Consider the following 17,470-nt stretch of genomic DNA (forward strand, 5'->3'; position numbering starts at 1 on the left):
TCACATTTTGGTTGGACCCAACAATTGGCAAGAATCTGAGGGGTTGGTTGTTGTGACCCCTGCAAGTCAGCCCCGTTGGGCCACAGCAGAGAATGAGGGCACTTGATGATGGTGCTAAGGCTATTGCTGAAATGAAGCCATGCTCCAACACCTTCCTCATTTTACCTCTTTCCACCCTCACCACCCACCCATTTCCTGCTAGCTGAGACCCCCTAGGTAGCATCCATCCAATTGACCATCTGGTCTGGCCTTTCATGTTGCTGGTGTCTCTCTGAGCCTAAGTTATCTGCTTAGTTAGCAATTTAAGGCAGTATGGCCTCCAAGAGAAAGTGACATTGGAGTCAAGGCATAGATGACAAGAAGGGGAGAAGTCTTGTTATAAAGGGAAACAGCTAAGATGAAGTCTCAACCAACTGGCTTTGGGTGTGCTTGAGTAACCATGCCAGCCAACACGTGCAAGCGAAACTCCTTGCCAGTAGCTACAGCAATCCAATCCATGGCCCCTCCCTGGATTACAGAGTCCTGGAGTTCTGTGACCCGCTTCCTCATTTGCCAAGTAGGAAAGAAGTGTGGCTAAGATCAAGCCTTAGCTTACCTACTGCTCTAAAGAAGGACACCCTTCCACCTAAAGGGGAAAACTGCTGCAAGGGTCACCAGCTTGGTTGAAAAAGACCAAGGGGGAGCCTGGTGCAGTGGCCTAGAGGCTAAAGTCCTCACCTTGAAAATGCCCAGATCCCATATGGATGCCAGTTCTAATCCCAGTGGCCCTGCTTCCCATCCAGCTCCCTGCCTGTGGCCTGGGAAAACAGTCAAGCATGGCCCAAAGCCTTGGGATCCTGCACCCATGTGGGAGACCTGGGGGAGTTTCCTGGCTAGTGGCTTCGGATCAGTGCAGCACCAGCCGTTGCAGTCACTTGGGGAGTGAATCATCGGACAGAAGATCTTTCTCTCTGTCTCTCCTCCTCTCTGTGTATCTGACTTTCCAATAAAAACAAATCTTTAAAAACAGAAAAGAAAAATGAAAAAGACCAAGAGGGCATCTCCTGTATGTCCGCTATGCCACACCCCCACAGTAACACCTATGCACGTACCATTCCCCTCACTGCTGCTGGCTTCGTCAGGCGAGTCCCTGTCCCTCCTGGCCAAGGGACTATGTCCACCTGTGTGGAAGGAAGGTCAGTAGCAGACAGCCACCCCGGTGCCATGATAAATGGGGTGGGAGCAAGCCCTCAGAAGCATTGCTGAGTTGCGCACACTTTGCTGGTGCCCACAGAGGTAGCCTGCTCCTGAGGGTGATTGGTTCTTCCCGTCTCCCACTTGCCACCTTGAAAAGCTGCCACCAGGTCAGCTTTGTGGGACATTTGTCTTGCATGTGTCCTCATGCTGGACGAGGAGCAGGTGAACAGAATCCCAGAATGTTTGATATGGACAATGTGCAACATAACTTCTGGTGATTAACTGTGGCTCCATCCCTATAAGCAGATGCAAGAGACAAGACCCTAAGAACTTTGTGATTCAACATTAGCCTGAATGAAAAGCATTACTTCAGTAACTACTTTTGAGCACCTGCTGTATACTTAGCACTATCTTAGGTTTTAGAAATATGCAGGTGAATAACATGATAAAGGTGTCTATTTTGGAGCCATCGTTGTGGCACAGGTTCGAGCCCTAGCTATTCTGGTTCTGATCCAGCTCATCTGGAAATATAACAAAAGACGGCCCAAGTAGCTTGACCCTTGTGGAAGACCTGGATAGAATATTATTTGAAAAAAAAAAGTGTCTACTGTTACGGGATCCTATGCACTGTAGTGAGGGGCACATGAAAAACATGGGCACATATAGGAAACAAGATGACTCCAAGAGGCAGAGGTGTGGTCATTTCACTGTTGGTGGAGAAAGGCTGCTGATGCGAACACAGAAAAAGGAACATCTCTATGAAGACCTGGCTGGACTGGAGCAGAGTGGCCATGGAGGGCTCCATCAGCACTCCGCTTGATAGGTCTTGGAAAGGGATTTGGGTTTCCTCTATGAGAGTGCTAGGAGGTGTTGAGTGGGGGAAGACCTAGTTTTTGCTCTGGGAAGATACCCTTTGTTGCCATGTGAGGAGTGGGTGAGAGTGAGACAAGAGCTACTGCTTGACCTTGGCACAAGTCCACGTGACAGAAGACCAAAGGTGGCTCTCAACCAAGCAGGAGAGGTGTGTGTGCGTCGGTTGGGGAGATGGAGTGCTACCAGATGTCGTCTGACTTGGAAGATGATTCCACACCTTGGTGGGAAATAGCACACATGCACCTGGCAGAACGGGGCAGATGAGTCAGCCGTGGGTGAGGAAAGGCAACAGTGCTGGGCTCCTGGGACTCGTCAAGGTTCTGCAGGCTACTTCAAGTGAAAACCCAAGGGAATGAAGCAATGACTAATGACAGACACTAAGCATGTCAGGGCCTTGCATACCTAGTTCTCTTTTAAAGAGGCTAACAGCCTGGAAATAAGGTACTTTATAACTTCCGGGGGAGTCAACATCGCATGACCCTAGTTGTTGACATTTTACGCTGTAGGTGACACAGCCCACAGGTTGGAGCACAATTTGATACCTGGGAGAGTCTTTCTTTTAAGAATCCCTAACAAGCAACTGCTGCCTGAAATCTCCTGATTTCCTTGTTGGCAGTTCAAATTTTAGTGCAGGATGAAAAATGGCTTCCCTTCCCCAGAGCAAGACTTAAGGCAGGTGATGGAGATTGGGGCTGCAGGAGCACGGTGACCCTGACCTTCAGAACAGCCAAGGGGAGGGGCCAGGTACAACAGCAGGTTAGGCTTCCTGGTTTGGAGACAGATCTGGGGCTGTGCGTCTGGCATCACCAGGGGAAGCCGTGTGCAGAGCAGAACCAGATGGGGCCAGGGCGTGGGGCTCTGGGCTAAGGAAATCTGAGAAAGCAGAAGTCAGCTGGGCAGAACCAGGAGCCACAGTGTGGCAGGAAGGCAAGCATGGTGTCCTCCAGGTTTGTGGGTGAATGCTGGGCTGCCAATCACAGGGCCCTGTTCTCCTTCCTCCGTGGCTTCGTGGGGAGCTCCTGGGAGAGAACCCGAAAGACAGCTTTGCCAGGCTCCTCCTGGTGAACAATCCATCTGATTCAAAAACTAGATTCCCAAATATCAAAGTTGTTGAAAGACTGGCTGCACGAGCATAAGCCTAGTTTTCTTACCAAACTCCTTCCACTTAAATAAACTTTGCTGTTTTCCTTGCCTTTTAGTTAACTAACTTTTAAGAAAATGTCAAGTTAAAAACATTTAGGTTAGCATTGATATTTCCGATTCAGTCCCATTTTCCTCTGTACATCACCCCACCTGCGCAACTGTTGCATTCAGGAGCTTGGGAACACAAATTCAAACGCCTAAGTTTTTACTCTGTTCCTTCTTTCCTTCACTCGTTCTATTTATGAAATATTTATTGAATTCTTTTTATGCCTTAGCTACTGTAGTAGAAGTTGAGAGGGTTGAAAAATCCCAAGATCTGCTAGTGGTGCGAAGAATATACAGAAAGTACTTTAAATGCAAAGAAGCACTATAAGATACAAAAGTACTGAGGAGACATACACTAAATTCGATTTGGTACATAGCAGGTAAAACTTCTGCTGTGGAACTGGTTCCTGTCCCAGCTGCTCCACTTTCTATCCAGCTCCCTGCTAATGCATCTAGGAAAGCAAAAAAAAAAAAAAAAGGTCCAAGTGTGTGGGCCCCCGGCACCCATGTGGGTGTGTCCATGTGGGTGTGTCCATGTGGGTGTGTCCATGTGGGTGTGTCCATGTGGGTGTGTCCATGTGGGTGTGCCCATGTGGGTGTGTCCATGTGGATGTGCCCATGTGGGTGTGTCCATGTGGGTGTGTCCATGTGGGTGTGTCCATGTGGGTGTGCCCATGTGGGTGTGTCCATGTGGGAGACCCAAATGAAGTTCCCAACTTGGACCTGACAGTCCTGGTTGTTTACAGCCACTTAGGGAATCAACTAGAGGCAGAGTCTCTCTCTTTTTCTCTCACTGTGTATATATAATTAAATAAATTCATAATAATGTTTCTACTTAATTTACATAGAAAGCTGGCAAGTGTTTCCATTTTTTATATTAGAGTGCCATCCCTTGGAAATTTTTTAGCCGTGCTGTTGTTGTTTGTCTGCTAGCTGTTCCTATTGTTTGTGCTGATCTGTTATCCTGTGGAAACTTTCTGTAATTGCAGCTACAATGTTTCTGTTTTTTATGTAAGGTGCACCGCAGGCATTTTTTCCAACTGCAAACCACTTTTAATTTCTTGTGTTATACTGCCATCATTTGGAAATTTTATGTAACTGTAGATCCTGGTTCTTGTTTATTCCTACTATTAGGATATCTTCCTGCAGATTTCTCTTATAGAATATATTTTTTCTTTAAGATTCATTTTTCATTTATTTGGACGGTAGAACTACAGGGCCTGGTGCGATGGCATAGTAGTTAAATCCTGACCTTGTAAATGCAGGGATCCCATAAGGGTGCCAGTTCATGTCCCAGCTGCAACAGTTCCCATCCGCTAGCCTATGGCCTGAGAAAGCAGTAGAGGATGGCCCAAAGCCTTGGGACCCTGCACCCTTGGGACCCAGAGAAGGTTCCTAGCTCCTGGTATTGGATTGAATAGGCTCTAGCTGTTGCAGCCACTTGGGGAGTGAACCAGCAGATGGAAGATCTTTGTAACTCCTCTCTCTAAATCTGCCTTTATAATAAAAATAAATACATCTTTTTAAAAAGGAATTAAAGGTAGAGTTACAGAAAGAGATGGAGGAAGGGAGGGAGGGAGAAAGAGATCTCTCGTTTGCTGGTTCACTCCCCAAGTGGCTACAATTGTCAGGGCTGGGCCAGCCCAAAGTCAGGAGCCAGGAGCTTCTTCTGGGTCTCCCACATAGGTGGCAGGAGGCAAACTACTTAGGCCACCTTTCACTGTTTTTCCTAGGTCACTAGCAGGAAGCTGGATGAGAAGTAGAACAGCCAGAAATTGGGATGCCAGGGCCACAGGCAGGGGCATAGGCTGCTGCACAGCAGTGCCCACCCCAAGGTTTTCTTTTCTTTTTTTTAATGCCAGGCTGTAGATGTTTTTCTTATTAAAAATGTTGGAGTATAATTTTCATGTAATGGCAAAAGCACGTATGTTATTTATTGCTGTACTTACAAGGCCACCCAATGGAATTTGTCTGCAAATGCATACCAGTTAAATTTTTCCTGTTAACTCAGGTTAGAGTACCAACCAGCATGCTTTTTATGTAATTGCTAATCAGATATCTTCTTTGTAGGACTCAGAATGCCACCCAGTGGGATTTTCCTACATACATCATTCCTTACATTAGAATGCCACTGGGTGGAATTATGTTCATTGTAAAATGAATAATTTTCTAATGCAGATGCTCCTCAACATATGGTAAGTTCTATTCCAATCTGACAATGAGAATATATTTAAAGCACCCAAGGTATTGACCATGATAGCTTAGCAATATATATTGTAGAGCATCTGGGGTTGCCCCTGTGACCGAGTGGTGACTGAGCCTAAGGCTTACTGTCGCTGCCCAGCATCGCAGGAAAGTAACATATTGCATATTGCAGCCTAGGAAAAGATTTTTTAAAATTAAACTGAAGTATTATTTTTACTTCGTACTTGTTGCTTTTGCTGCGTTGGAAATTGAAGACATACATCTTCAGTAACCATCTTTCTCCGTGTTAGAGCGCCACCCAGTGGCGGAACTGACATTTTCAATTTCCCCTATTGGAGAATACTACTTGGTGAGATTATCCAGAGGTTTTTTACCATTAGTGAGAATGTCACCTGCTAGAATTGTCCTATGTTATCAAGTACACCGGTGACCCTCAAAGTTGGCATCCAAATGTCCCGGAGGGCTTTTTCAAAACTGAATTGCAGTTCACCATTCCCGCAGTTTCCTGCCATCTGGACTGGGGTCGGGGATCTGCTTTTCCAACCAGCATTCCAGTTTATGTTGATACTTCCTGCCTGCTGCAGTATTTGCAGTATTTTGAATATTCTGTATTTGAGTAACTACTAAGTATCCACTCCTAAATTTCAGTTTCACACAGAACTGGGCACTGGCGACAAACACTTTCATTTCTGAAGCATTACGCAGATTGTTAAAACTTGCTTTCCTAGAGTCCTTCTAAAGAATTCAAGATACTGATTGATTTAATCTGCCTGTTGCAGCAGTTTTGCAAACTAATCTGAATCTCTACAAGGAGATGGAGTTTTGTCTTTTTTCCCCTGAATTCTAAGATAGGCGTTCCCAAAATTTCTGGTAGAGGAATGCATGAATTTGGCCCTTCAACATAATCACTTTGGAGGGGTTGGGGTGACACTGACAAGCCAGATTTTAACATGCCCTGTGGGTGACAATCAAGTTGAAGACTCCTGAATTTGAGAAAGGCTTGTGTTAAAGGACTTGCGAAGGCCTGCGACATTTGGGCTTGATGGTACCAAAAACAACAGCAGTAAGACAAAAAAAACATCATGGAGTGTGACATGACCCCCCGTGTTTCCATTATATGAATAGATATATGTACCTGGCATTCTTTCTCTTAGCCCCCCACTTTTGCCTCCACCCCCTCCCTACCTATCCCCACCACACCAAGAGACTATACCTGGTCAAAGGCATGCCTACCCCACAGAAATGACCCAAGTTTCACCTCAGGGTGGCACCTGGTAACCTTGGTAGAATCCAAGTGGAAATAAATGAGAAAAATGCCCAAGAGCTACTTGATAAGTTTTGTGCTTTGAGTCTTGTTTGTAAAAGGTCCCTTCCTTACCAAATTTTGGAGCCAATAAACTCGGAGATGGAACTTTTATTGAGTGAAGTTCAAGTGCCCCAGCTGAGGTCATTGGGCGAGCTTCCCTCCCCCACGCCCCTTCTTAGAGAATGGTTGTAACAGCCTCAATACAATCTTGAAATGAAACCTGTAGCTAAAGTAAGCTACCTGCACACTGCAGTTTTAGATTTTTAAAGACTGGGATTTTAAAGCAATTTGTTATAAACCAATATGTGTGTTTGGATGTGACTACATACTAGCGCTGCCATGAAGCCTTGGGACCCTGCACCCATGTGGGAGACCTAGAAGAAGCTCCTGGCTCCTGGCTTCGGATCAGATCAGCTCTGACCATTGTAGCCACTTGCGAAGTGAACCAGCAGACGGAAGGTCTTTCTCTCTTTTTTTCCCTCTGTTTCAATCTGCCTTTCCAATAAAAATTGTTTAAAAATCTTTTTTAAAAAATAAAATGAGAGGCATATTCAATTCTCTGATTTGTCTGTTGTCAGAACTGCTGTGTACAAATGCTCCATCATCAGCTGTTCGTTTACCGTGCGTTCAGTCTGTACAGAAAGGCAGAGCCCTCATTCCCTTCCCTTACCAGCTCTCAAATTCATTACTCTTGGCTAGTTTTAGTTTCAAGGTCTTTCTGTTGGAGATAATTAGGACATATTCTATGGCTTGAAAATGATCTGGCTTCTGAATATATGTAAATACTGAATCCTGGAAGGCCGGAGTTAATGGTGCTGACCGGATGGAGTTCCCATCACCAGATCATGGTGGCTTTAGGAGAGACATTCACGTTCCCTCTGGCCATGAGCACCTCTGCATGACGTCAGCACTGCCACCAAGGACGCAGGCCCCAGCTCCCCTCCAATGCGGAGGCTCGATCTTGAGCTGTATCCCTCCAGACATCCCACGCCCTTTCCGTCATATTTTGTATTTTGGTAATGAAAGGCTGACCAATAGAGCAGATACATGGTGTGTATTCACATACACACATACACACATACATGTGAAGGAGAAAATAATTGTGCGTTTGTACTGATATTTCTAATTTAAATTCAGGACCACTAGGCTTTGGCTTCTTGGATTTTATACTTGCATTTCTTTTGTACTGAAAATCTTGGTTCCTAACAACATGAACATAATTACATATTCACTGTGTGTATGTGTGTGTAGTGTCTGGTCTCAAATAATAACAACAGTGGCAACTGAAAGCAATCTGATTCGTTTTTGCATTCCTTTTGTCCCCAGGATACACAGTCACATTCCACATTCCTGTGGTGTTCAGTGGAAGCAGGCCCTTCTCTGTGGGGGTCCTTGCCAACAACTTGCAATGTACAATTAAATTGGTTTGTTACATTTGATTTCCACTTTCGCTTCACTGTATTTGATGGTTATGTAACATTCCAAAGTCAAAACATCCCCTAGCCATAATCTCTCCCCCAATATGGGGACTTCTTACATCAAAGACATTTGCAAATGTTGGCTGACTTTCAGCCATTCTGTTTATGATTATACAAATGTAATTCATCCCTGGATGGGTGATTCTCGCCAAGAAAACCAAGGTATTAAGGAGCAGGATTGGGCTTAAAGTACAGCTTGACTGTGTACTTTCAGGATATCTTAAGGTATTTATTTAGGTGTTACAAAGGAAAGACCCAAAAACCTATTTCAGGACAGCAACTCTAAGCCCCCATTGTTTCTCCCTGAAGCTGAGCAGAGCCTGGAGTGGGTGGAGTGGCAGGCTCTTTTTTTTTTTTTTAGGATTTAGCTATTTTAGGGCCCAGTGTGATGATGGTCTAGTGGCTAAAGCCCTCACCTTGAATGTGCTGAGATCCCATATGGGCACTGGTTCTAATCCTGGCAGCTCCACTTCCCACGCAGCTCCCTGCCTGTGGCCTGGGAAAGCAGTCAAGGATGGGAAAAGCAGCCTTGGGACCCTGCACCTGTGGGGGACACCCAGAAGAAGCTCCTGGCTCCTAGCTTCGGATTGGCTCAGCTCCAGCCGTTGTGGCAGCTTGGGGAGTGAATCATCGGACAGAAGATCTTCCTCTCTCTCTATTCCCCTCTGTGTATATGTATTTATAATATAAATACATAAATCTTTTTTAAAAAAGATTTATTTTATCCCATGGAATTGTATCACAAAACAATAAAATAATTTAAAAATAAAAAATAGAAACATTTCTAAACTGAAAAAAAAAGCTTTATTTATTTTTATTGGAAAGACAGACATACACAGAGAACGAAATAGAGAAAAAGTTCCTCTATCACTGGTTCACTCCCCAAGTGGCAACGACTGGAGCTGATCTGATCTGAAGCCAGGAGCCAGGGGCCTCCTCCAAGTACCCTATGTGGGTACAGAGTCTCAGGGCTTTGGGCCATCTGGCACCACTTTCTCATGCCACAAACAGAGAGCTGGATGGGAAATGGAGCAGCCAGGACATGAACTAGCACTCACATGGGATCCCAGTGCATGCAAGGTGAGGATTTAGCCACTAGGCTATTGCACCAGGCCCAAGAGCCATCCTTTCTTTAAGACGTTCCTTTTCTGGGCCTGGTGAGGTGGCCTAGTGGCCTTAAATGCGCCAAGATCCCATATGGGTGCCAGTTCTAATCCAGGCAGCCCCACTTCCCTTCCAGCTCCCTGCCTGTGGCCTGGGAAAGCAGTCGAGGACGGCCCAAAGCCTTGGGGCCCTGCACCCGTGTGGGAGACCTGGAAGCAGCTCCTGACCCCTGGCTTCGGATCAGCGCAGCTCTGGCCATTGTGATCACCTGGGGAGTGAATCAATGGATGGAAGATCTTCCTCTCTGTCTCTCCTCCTCTCTGTATATCTGACTTTGCAGTAAAATATATATAAAATCAATCTTTTTTTAAAAAGGCTTTCTGAGGCCCAGCCTTTGACAATCCTGCCCCTAGTGTACATATCACCGCAGGCCATAGTCAGTGACTGTGAACTGCAGCCCCAACCTACACAACATCCTAAAGCATCCCTCGCCTTTAAAGCTGCTTTCAATTCTGCCTTTGAAGTTTGCTATGAAAAGAAAGTGCATGGAGCATCTATATCCTAGTCAAGAGATTAATTTCTCCACTGCAAATTTACTATTTTAACCCCTGGAACAAATAAGAATCTTTTCAGGGGACATTGTGACATGATGCTGACGTCCTGTTCTGCTCCCTGCGTCACTCACTCTTTGGGGCTCTCGGTAAATCTTGTTGCCTGCAGCAATGATTGTGGTCTCTGAGCCAGTGATTTGCTTTTCTGTTTCCATCATTCTTGCTACATTAATTCATTTTAATTTGACTGCAAGGAGTTGTCCTCCTTCCCTATTTTCTTGTTTGTTTAAGTCCACATGGGTCTGTGTTATTCAAGTATCAGGGGAGGGAGCAGAGCAGTTTGTGCAGTAGCTCCCGGGTTCCCTTCTAGCTCTGCCTCTGCGTCCAGCTTCCTGGCAGTGGTTGGGGCCCTACCAGCCACATGCCAGAGCTGGCTGGAGCTTCCAGCTCCTGTCTGCCCCGGCCCAGCCCCAGCTGTTGTGGGCATTTGACCAGTGAATCAATGGATGAGAGATGCCATCCCCTGTCTTTGTCTCTCTGATTTTCAAATGCAGCGGGATTGGAGGAGCAAAGCAGAGGTAAAGATCAGGGCAACGCAGGTGGAAATGACAGTGTCAGAAGCAGCCAGCATTGCCTGACTGGGACAGAGCCCCAAGCCCTCTGTGGCTGAGAGCTCGGCCAGGTCACACAGGGCACGGCCTGCTGGAGGACAGGGTCATTACTCACTAGGGAATGAGCTCAGCTCAGCCAAAGTATATGAAAACCACAGCCAGAACTTTGTGTTCACTCTCCTCCTCTCTGCCATGCTGACCGCTCAGCTCACGCATTGAAAAAACATGCAGCCAAAAAGACAAATGCCAGGCTGGCGCGATGACCTAGTGGCTAAATCCTTGACTTGTAAGCGCTGGGATCTTGTATGGTGCCAATTCATGCCCCAGCTGCCCCACTTCCCATCCAGCTCCCTGTTTATGCCCTGTGAAAACAGTGGAGGACAGCCCAAAGCCTTGGGACCCTGTACCCACGTGGGAGACCTGGAAGAGGCTCCTGGTTCCTGGCTCCGGATCAGCTCAGCTCCAGCCATTGCGACCACTTGGGGAGTGAACCAACAGAAGAAAGATATTTCTCTCTCTCCTTCTCTCTGTCAATCTACCTTTCCAATAAAAGTAAATAAGTCTTAAAGAAAAGACAAATTCCATCTGTGTCCTTGGGTTGTACTAGCTAATGTAGATGTGTACACATCTAGTACACAGTACAACAATGCTGCTTGATGTGAGTGCAATGGATACCTTCAGCTTCACAGCCCTAGTCCCTCCTCCTGCTGACCAGTCATCTTTGTTAATCTTTTTTATTTAATGGGGCAGTAAGCATCTGAATGTGAACTTAAAATGTGTTATCTCAAAATTTAAAGAAGAAAAAGAAGGGAAATATTTGAAGACTCATATCTATGAACTACATTAAATGTATTCTCTTTAATGTAAATAATAAATTGAATAAAAAATCTTTAAGAAGGAAACATGATGGCATCATTCATCCTGAGTCCCAGAGTGACCGCGTGGAAGGAGTGCTTGGCCCATCCACGTGTGACACGAAACATGAGTGGAAAAGCAAGCTCTGTTGTGTGAAGCCACTGTTCATTTGAGGTTAATTTGTTCCTACAACACAACCCACTCATTCATTCTACTCCAAAGCTCCAAAAAACCAACATACTTGTCTTCATTGTCCTCATCAAGTTCCAGATCTTTCTTGTAGTGACACAGAAATGATAAGAAAGGGCCTGGCATGATAACAGAGCGGTTAAGGTTTTCACCTTGAACGCGCCGGGATCCCATATGGGCGCCGGTTCTATCCCGGCAGCCCCACTTCCCATCCAGCTTCCTGCCTGTGACCTAGGAAAGCAGTCGAGGACGGCCCAAAGCTTTGGGACCCTGCACCCGTGTGGAAGACTGGGAGGAAGCTCCTGTCTCCTGGCTTCGAATCAGTGGAGCACCAGCCATTGCAGCCACGTGGGGAGTAAATCATCAGACAGAAGGTATTCCTTTCTGTTTTTCCTCTTCTCTGTACATCTGCCTTTCCGATAAAATAATTAAAAAAAAAAAAAAAGAAAGAAATGGTGAGAGTCTGCTTCTTTAAATGTGACACACAGAACAACAGTCAGCTCTTGCCTGCAGCTGTGAGCTTCCCCAAGGGAAGCAGAAGCAAACAGAACAAAGCTGGGCCAGGACTGGCCCCTGTGCCCCTGCAGTGAGTTCTCTCAGCAGCCAGGACCACCTAAAATGTGCATTGCAGATGAAAGCATGCGAATTCCTTGTTCCCAGCCTTCCGAAGACTTCCCATCCCACTCAAATCAGAATTCCGTTTTTTGCCTATAGTAAAAAATAAAACAAGCGGAATTCTCCCAGGGCCCTACCTGCTCTGGGCTCTCTTCAAATTCATTTTCCATCACTGTCAGCCTCCCGTGTGTCAGCAGAATCAATTGCTTTTCTTGACATTGCTCAAACACACAAACTTCTTTCTGCGTCATGGGGACATTTGAATCCGTTGGTCCCTCTGCCTGTCTTCCTCAGGCGGCATCAGAGGGAAAAAAGAACAGACCTGATGTGTCTGATCCTGGGATGGCTGTTGGGAATGGGATATCCTTCTTGATTTCTCTTTCAGTGAGTTCATCAGTAGCATACGAAAAGCTCGACTGTATTTTTCTGTATGTTTATTCTGTAGCCCGCAACTTTGCTGAATTGTTTCATCAGTCGCCACAGGTTTTTGGTGAAGTGTTTAGGTTTTTCTGCACGACACCATGTTGTCTGCAAACATGGGAAACTTGACTTCCTTTATTCCAATTGTGATGTCCTTTGTCCCCTTTCCCTCCCTGATTCTCTCGCTGTGTTGGAGAAGAGCGGCGTGTGGACGCCCTCAGCTTGTTCTGCATCTGAGAGGAAATGTTTTGTAGCTTTTCGTCATTCAGTGTGATGTTGGATGTTGGTTTGTCACATATGGCCTTTATTATTTTGAGTAATGTTCCTTTCATATCTAATTTGTGAAGGTTTTTTTTGATCATGAAAGTGTATTGACTCTTATCAAACACTGTCTCTGCAGCTATTGAGATACCCATATAAGTTGTTCTTCATCCTATGATTGTGGCATTTGTTGATTTACAAATATTTAGTTTTGGTATCAAAATAATGCTGGCTCATAAGTTTGGCTAAGTTTCATCCTGTGCTATATTTTGGAATAATTTAAAGAGTACTAGAGTTACTTCCTCTAAATTTTAATGTTTCATTGCATTCAGTGACACAGTCATCAGATCCTGGGGCTTTTCCTTGATGCACGATTTTTGATTACTGTTTCAATCACAGTGCGTTTTAGTCTGTTTAGGATGTCTATATCGTCCTGACTTAATCTTTGTGAATCTTTATGAATCCAGGAATTTATCCATTCCCTCATGACTTTCCAGTTTATTAGCATACAGTTCTTCATAGTAGTTTCTTACAATACTTTGTATTTTAGTAATATCAGTTGTAATGTCTTCTTTTTCATCTCTAATCAAATACTTCTAAATAAATTTACTCAAAGAAGTGAAATATCTCCACAGTGAAAATTATCAAACACTGATGAAAGAAATCTTGAAAGACATTCCAAAAAAAAAAAAAGAGAGAGAAAAATATTCCTTGCTTATGGATTGGAAGAATAGATATCATTAAAATGTCTATACAACTTAAAAACAATCTACAAATTCAATGAAATTTCTATCAAAGTACTAATGAAATTTTTTACAGAATTAAAAGAAACCCTAAAATTCATATGAAATCACGCAAAAAACAAAAAACAAAAACAAACAAACAAAAAAAAAACAACCCAGGATATCCAAAGCAATCCTGAGCAAGAAAAATCAAGTTGGAGGCATCACACTACTTGACTTTATAGCATACTAGAAAGCTACAGTAATTAACAGTATGTTATTGACATAAAACCAATATAAAAATCAATGAAACACAGTGTGAGAGCCCAGAAATTAATCTACATATATACAATCAACTTATTTTGACAAAAGTGCTCAGACCATACAGTAGAGTAAGGATAATCTCTTCAACAAATGTTGCTAGCAAAAACTGGATATATTTATTAATGAAATTAGATCATGCTTCGTACCACATATAAAAATCAATTCTAAATGTATCAAAGATCTAAATTTAAGACCTGAGTCTATAAAGCTGCTGGGAAGAAATGTAGATGAAACCCTCTAAGACATTGGTATACAAAATGACTTCTTGGACAAGATCCCAAAGCACAGGAAACAACAGCAAACTCCCACCATTCTCTCTTCCCCACAGATGGGGGCAGCTCATTCCAAGGATCCATCTCTTTCCATGTTGAACTACTTATTAAAACACTGGAAAGAACTTGATCCACAAGGGATAAAGAAGAAGGCCCTTGTTTTTCGTTTTTTGTTTTTTTTTCTTTTGCTCTCAAGCTTTGCTTGAAAGATGGTATGAGGAGGGAACAGTTCAGGATTATACCATCCTTCAGTTAGACCTGTTTTTTAGTCGAGAGGGCAAATGGACAGAGAGCTTACCTATGTACAAGCCTTTGTCATCTTATGCCACCATTGAGAGTGGCTAGAAAGGCTGTCAATTAGACACCTCTCCCCTAATGGCCTTGATGGTGTTCCCACCAGGGCTTCCCTTGGGGGGGGGCACATGGCCTGAGTTGAAGTGATCCAAAGCCAGCTGCCAGGAGCTTCTTCTGGGACTCCTATGTGGGGGTCCATGGGTCCAAAGAGTTGAGCCATCCTCTACTACTTTTTCAGGCCATAAGCAGATAACTAGATCAGAAGTGGAACAGCGAGGACTTGAACCATTGCCCATATGGGATGCTGGTGCCATAGGCAGAGGATTATCCTTGTCAGTTCATTGTACCAGCCCCAACATCATGAGTAGTTTTGAGCCACACTGTACCCTGGGTGACTATCTGGAGAGATATGGCTCCCATATTGCTTGAGACCCTAAACCCGACTGAGAGGAGAAAGGTGTAGGAACAGGCTATATGATGTGGCCATGGCTATTATTCATTGTAAAAGGCACAAGAATATCCCCACTGGACAAAAGGCAGAGCCTGACTGGGACCGTGTGGGCCCACCTAAGACCCAGTGTGTGAAGTGACTGGATCCGGATTGGATTCCCTGCACCCGAAGGGATATATAGTATCTAGAGGAATGACCCACATTTGTCAATCCCAGGTCAAGGATCTGGGCCTGATAATTTTCAAGGAACAAGAGTGCTAAGCAGAGAAGGAATATGCTCATGCAGGACACCTACCCCAGACTTTAGAACAACTAAAGGCCTCCCTAGGAATGGTTGGCTTTCTCAGATCTGCATCCCAAGAGATGCAGGAAAGACAAGCCTCTATCCCAGCTCCTTAAGCAAACCCAGAAGCCAGGAACCTAGCTTCACTTGTGGGAATCTGAAAGCACCATAGCGTATGCCTCTTGAAAACAGACTCTATTCGATGCCCTGCCGTCAGGACTCCCCATGGAGGAGACTTATATCCTCTTTCCCAGTAGCCCTGGGTGTCCTCATTCAGTCTGATTTGTTATTTTTTTTTCTGAAAGGCAGTGTTAGAGAGAGGAGGAGAGACAGAGCGAGCATTTTCCACCTGCTGGTTCATTCTCTGAATAACCAAAATGGCCAGGGGCTGAGCCAGGCTGAAACCAGAAGCCCAGAGCTTCTTCCGGATCTCCCATATAGCTGCAAGGGCCTGAGGTCTCAGTCCATCCTCCACTGCTGTCCCAGCCACATTAGCAGGAAGGTGGATGGGAAGTGGAACAGCCAGGACTCAAACTGATGCCCAATTAGATTCTGACATTGCAGGTGGAAGCTTAATTTGCTCTGCCACAATTCCTATTTAAGCAAGGAATCGGACCCTGTGGCCAGGGAGAACCAGCCTGCCGAGAACAGTGGCAGCCACAGGACCCTGAGGCACCAAGATAACACAAGGAAGGACTTTTTAAAAAACAAAAAGATTTTGGATTTTTTTACATTTTAAAATTTATTATTATTATTTCCCACGATACAGCTTTGTAGCTATAGGGGTTCTTCCCTCTCCCTTCCCCTTCCTTCTCCATCCCCCCTCTTTTCCCACATGTTATTGCAGTAGTATAGTCTTTTAGTGACCGTTGCAAGATGAACATTCTGCTATTTAAGTGTATCATGGCATTATAGATATAGGCAAAGGTAGAACATCTAGTATCATACAGCCAAGGTATTCAGGAGTAGAGATGCATACTGCATTGTATCTCCACTTCCTGGTGTACTCATCTCCATTATATAGATCATCTATGAGAATACATGTATATACTGTATACTTATATATGTATTTATCTTGTACTCTGCATGAAGGCTTTCTTATAGCAAAAAGAGCATGGTATTTGTCCATTTGGGGATGGCTTATTTCATAAACATAATGATCTCCAGTTGGGACAATTTTCTTGCAAATGGTAGCATTTTTTTTCTTTTTAAAAATTTTATTTATTTTTGGGCCCAGCACGATAGGTGTAGCGGCTGAAGTCCTCACCTTGCACGCGCCGGGATCCCAAATGGGCACCAGTTCTAATTCCGGCAGCCCCACTTCCCATCCAGCTCCCTGCTTGTGGCCTGCGAAAGCAGTTGAGGACGGCCCAAAGCCTTGGGACTCTGCACCCGCATGGGAGACCCAGCAGAAGCTCCTGGCTTCGCATTGGTACAGCTCCAGGAGTGAATCATCGGATGAAAGATCTTCCTCTCTGTCTCTCCTCCTCTCTGTATATCTGCCTTATCTTCCATCTGATGATTCACTCCCCAAGTGGCTGCAACCGCTGGAACTGAGCCAATCTGAAGCCAGGAGCCCAGAGCTGGATGGGAAGTGGGGCTGCCGGGATTAGAACTGGCGCCCATATGGGATTCCAGTGTGTGCAAGGCGAGAACTCTAGCTGCTAGGCCACCCCAACCTTTCTTTCTTTTTTAGGCTATGTAGTATTTATTACACAGAACAGATATACCACAGTTTTTAAATCCAATCTGTTGACAGGCCTCAGGGTTATTTCCACATCTTTTGTGGATTGTGCTGCTATAATATAGGGTTGCAGGTCAACTTCTTGTATACAGATCTCACTTCATTTGTATATAGTCCCAGTGGGACAGCCAGGTCCTAGAATAGTTGTGTGAGCACTACCCTCAGTGGTGTGCAACGTCCACACTGACTGCCATAGTGGCTGTACTAACTTAAACTCCACCACAGTGGAGTAGGGCTCCTTGTCTCCCACATCCATGCCAGCAGGTGGCGGTAGCTGATTTCTGTATGTAGGCCATTCTCACTGCAATTAAGTGGAACCTCAATGTGGTTTTTATTTGCATTTTCCTAACAGTAAAGGAGCTTGAGTATTTTTTCATGTCTATTAGCCGTTTGAATTTGTTCTTTTGAAAGATGGGACTACTTCAAACTAAGAAGCTTCTGCACAGCAGAGGAAAGGATCAACAAAGAGGCAACCAACAGAATGGGAGAGAATCCTTGCAGACTACATAGCAGATAGGGGACTAATATCCAGGATTTACAAAGAGCTT

Source organism: Ochotona curzoniae, unplaced genomic scaffold (genome assembly GCF_017591425.1).
Source record: "Ochotona curzoniae isolate NIBS_2020 unplaced genomic scaffold, NIBS_Ocur_1.0 contig_1274, whole genome shotgun sequence".
Lineage (NCBI taxonomy): Eukaryota > Metazoa > Chordata > Mammalia > Lagomorpha > Ochotonidae > Ochotona > Ochotona curzoniae.